Source organism: Castor canadensis, chromosome 5 (assembly GCF_047511655.1).
Source record: "Castor canadensis chromosome 5, mCasCan1.hap1v2, whole genome shotgun sequence".
NCBI classification, from domain to species: Eukaryota; Metazoa; Chordata; class Mammalia; order Rodentia; family Castoridae; genus Castor; species Castor canadensis.
Genome location: NC_133390.1, coordinates 74,048,139 through 74,052,457, shown reverse-complemented (window position 1 = coordinate 74,052,457; position 4,319 = coordinate 74,048,139). Strand labels below are relative to the sequence as shown.

General features: G+C 47.0%; 1 long non-coding RNA gene across 1 annotated transcript; it reads right to left on the bottom strand.

Moving 5' to 3' along the window:
• On the bottom strand, window positions 1-3,498 carry LOC141423259 (uncharacterized). Its single transcript, XR_012447980.1, has 2 exons — window positions 3,116-3,498; window positions 1-554 (listed from the first exon to the last, which is right to left on the bottom strand). It is a non-coding gene; the product is annotated as an uncharacterized lncRNA (long non-coding RNA).
• Between the last annotated feature and the right edge of the window lie 821 nt (window positions 3,499-4,319).

Below are 4,319 nucleotides of genomic sequence, written 5' to 3'. Positions count from 1 at the left end.
TGATCTGGCCAAGAGATTCTTTATTGCCGGGTGGGAGAGGGAGAGAGCAGAGAAAGCTGAGAGAGAAGCAGGAGGGGCAGGGGCTTAAATACCCCTCAGTGAGACTTGGCATGATCTGATTGGTTAGGATCTTATGGTTCATGCTGATTGGAGGTTGGGGCAGAAGGAGGATTCAAGCTAGACTTGAGGCAGGACTGTGACCCTGGAAAACAGGAGCTTAAGGGTGCAGTAAGAACTGAAACCTATCGGCGCCATTATTGCCAACACTCCTCCCTTTTTTGTTTGTTAAGGAAGGGGGGCGTTGTGTTCGCTCTGGCTTCTTCGAGCTGGCAAGGGGCAGCGTAGGGGAAGGGAGGGTCAGCTGGCAAACAATGTTGGGGTGCTGAGCCTCATGATGGTGTACACCCAGGCTCCAAAAATGAAGATTTCCTCTTCCCTGAAGTTTGATGAAGGTCCCTTGTAGCCATAGGTCATAAAGAGTCTTGAGCCAATCCTCTGACCTCCGCATGGGGGTATCAGCCAGCTATCCTCGCGTTTTGGAGAGGTTGGTATCCCTGGAGGTACAACGGGTTAAATTTTTGATCAGCAATAGCAGACATGTAGTATGATGCGGGGGAGGAAGCTTAAGAATAGGAGAGCAAGAACACAGGCGTTAGGACGGGCATTGGCCAGGAGAACCACTGTGAAATGTTCTTCCCTAGACAATTTCAAGAGTCCTCCAACTACAGAGAGAGAAATGGGTGGCCATACATTATTTAAGACCCAAATAGGAGTATTAGGAGGAGCATAAAAAGGTGTCTGTTCAGGGACTGCATACCTAGGGATCTAAATTCTGCAAAATCCTATAACTGCCAGGAAAGCTGTAAGCTGTCTTATGGTATGGGGGTTGGGAAACGGAAGATTGGGTTGATGCATTTATGACTCAGGGAGTGAGTCTGTCCCTTTAAGGCCACACCTAGGTAGGTGACCTGTGGGAGGCAGGGGCTGTCAGGATTTAAATGTAACACTCTTGGATAAAAGAGAGCTTTAGCTCATTATTTTATATAAATTGACACTTTTAACTTTTAAATGTTTATACCATATTTAGATAAAGTATAACATAACACTGTTACAAGGTGGTCATTTAAGACACATAAGCAAATATGTAAATGAACTCTGATTTAGTAGTACTTAAAAGCTTGACAAGATCAGCAGAAAACACAAATTTCTTTGATACAATCTTTCCCTGTAATGGTGTTTTGTAGATGTTACTCAGAGCAGAACAATATTAAGATAACCTTGTAATTTCATAGACATAGAGGATTTGATTTTAGTTTGACATGACCCTAAAAATCTTTTAAGCAACTCTCAGACCACACTCAACTTTAACCTTATCACACACCAAAGCTTTTATTATACACTTTTCAAACTTACTCAGACCTTCATACAACATACTAAACCCTTTGATGGTTTGTCTTTATCCTTCCTATTTGAAACAATCTTTAGGACAAATCCTTCTTTACAAAATCCCTTTTCATCCAAAAAAACATTCCTTTTTCCTTTAACTTCTCAAAAAATACACTTATTACCTATCTATATCCTTTGCAGTTGTTTACTTTGTAACTTGTATTTTAAAATTAACTATAAGAATTTTAAATTTATTATAGGGGCTGGAGCAACTAATTAGTAGCCCTTGTTGTTTTAAGGAATTTATGATAGGCATAAAGCCTCATCATCCCTCAGGCTTGAGGGGATATTGTTTTGGGTGTGGAAACTGTGAGGGATTTTTGAGTTTTATTTGAATAGGGAGGGCCATTGGACTCTCTTTGCTCCTGAAGGAGGGGGCAGCAGAGATGGCTGCCTGGGGGGAGGAGAATTTGAGCTTTTATTTGAGACAGTAAATCCCATCCCAGCAGGGACACTGGAGTTTTAGGTACTATGAGGAAAGAGTGACAGAAGAGGAGGTCTCCCCAAGAGCAGGCCAGAGGCCAGGTAAACTAGCACTCTAGGGGCTGGCCAGATTTGCCCCAAATGATAACTTTTGTCATTGGACAGGGGACCAGGAGAAAAAGGTAAAACAGAGAAATGGGCCCCACTGTCTAGGAGGAAAATGACCTTTTGTTTTTCTGCCATTATGGCTCCTCAACATTGATGCCAAGAAGTGGAGTGTGGACAGGAGGCTGGGATCCATCAATCCATAGGAGGAGGCACCTCGCCTTCCAACTGGAGGTGGGGGCACTTAGACCTCCACTCTCTGGTCACCGAATAAAACATGAGCTCTCCCAGAGCTGGAACCGCCTTGAGGTCAGAATTGGCAAGGAGTGGCTTGCTTAACTCCACAAACAGGGAAGTTTTTCAGGAAGATAGGAGGAGATAGGTAGGCAGTGATAGGAGATGGTAAGCAGTGCAAGAAGTCTGTTTACATGGGGAAGGAGGAGGTTTGGGGAGGAATTGGCTGATTCAGAAACTGGTTTACAGGCTGATAGAATCTGCGCAGGGGAACAGAAAGTACAGAGGGAGGATTTGAAGTCAGAGATCTGGATTTAGATGAAGGTATGAAAAGGCTTGAACATAATGGAATCTCTCCCCATCGTACCCCGATCACTCACAGTAGTTATATGTCCCGTAAAAGTTTGGGATTTAAAGACCTGAAAAGGAGCCAGTGATTTTGGTTGTCCAAAGGATAAGTGGGCCAGATTTGAGTGCAAAAGCAGATTAAATTTTTTGGTTTTACGTTTGGGATCAAACCCAAGGTGTCTAAATTATTGAGGAGGCATCTCAATGGGGAGTCAGACAGCAAAGAGGAGGTGGCCCCCATAGTGGGAGCCAGTTGGAAGAATATATGGAGTCACAGAGCATCGAATATCCTGAGAACGGTACAAGTCACATGAGAAACAGTTGTCACTGCGTTCAAGTGGCTTGTGGGGGTGTTGGAGGCTGTGGGTCACCCGGCACCGGGCTTTGCAGATGGGCGGTCTCCAAGACTGACTACAAAAATAGACCCAAGCCGAACAGAAGGAAGGGAACCCCCCTCTACCATCTGAGTCCCAGAGATATCCAAAAGGGGGGGGGGCGGTGTTTAAACCCCAGAGACACCGAAGGGAGAGACCGCAAAAGGAGCCCAATAAGGACTCACCAAAGAATGTCCAGTGTTGGATGCAAGTGAGGGCGATTGGGAGAATGAGTCCTGGCCGGTCACGTCCTCAGGGTGGTTGTGGGGTGAGTTGGAATGGGGGTCCCACCAGGATTAGTGGGGAGCCCCCATCCGAGTCACAGCACCAAAATGTTGGAAATGTAGGCCCCAAAAGTGACCACGTGGAGAGGAGTGATCTGGCCAAGAGATTCTTTATTGCCAGGTGGGAGAGGGAGAGAGCCAAGAGAGAGAAGCAGGAGGGGCAAGGACTTAAATACCCCTCAGTGAGACTCGGCATGATCTGATTGGTTAGGATCTTATGGTTCATGCTGATTGGAGGTTGGGGCAGAAGGAGGATTCAAGCTAGACTTGAGGCAGGACTGTGACCCTGGGAGGCAGGACTGTGACCCAGGAAAACAGAAGCTTTAAGGGTGCAGTAAGAACTGAAACCTATCGGCACCATTATTGCCAACAGTACTCACCCACTCAAATTCAGCAGTGCTGGGCCTGGCAGGCCTCCATCCAGGCTCCTTCAGTGCCCGGACTCTATGCCTTCATTTCCTATGCTTGAATGGCTCCCTGGCAGAGATGGTGCTCAAGAAGACCAGAGCACCAGGCCATTCTAGGTCCCAGCACTGGGGAGAGAGGAGCAAATGCACCATAGCCACTGGATAAGAGGAGCACCAGGGATATGAAGGGGCACCAGAACAGGGCCAGGGCCAGGATGCAGGGAGATCTTGTCTAGGCATCTCACCCCGTCCCAGGTCTGAGGCTAGATTGGAACAGTCCAAACAGTCCAAGCCAGGCTGGCCTTGGCTGAGAGGAGCAGGGATTAGAGAGATCCCCTTGCAGTCTCACTTGCCTCCGTGGCCTAGGTCCCTGGCTACAATGGCCGTAGTGGACTGGGTGGGAGGGGCGAGGAGGGCTTTGGGGGAAGGGGCATCAGGTGGTGGAAACCATTCTACAGCTAATAAAGAGCCTAGGGCCTGAACTGGATAGTAGAAGAGTCATTCAGAGCTGGACATGGAGGTGCTGGTACACTCCTGTAATCCCAGCACTTGGGAGGCTGAGATAGGGGGACTAAGAAGTCAAAGCTAGTCTAGGCTACATAGTAAGTTTGAGGTTACCCTGGATTATATCTTGAGACATTATCTCAAGAAAAAAAAAAAAAACAGACATGGTGATACTCACCTGTAAGCCCAGATTC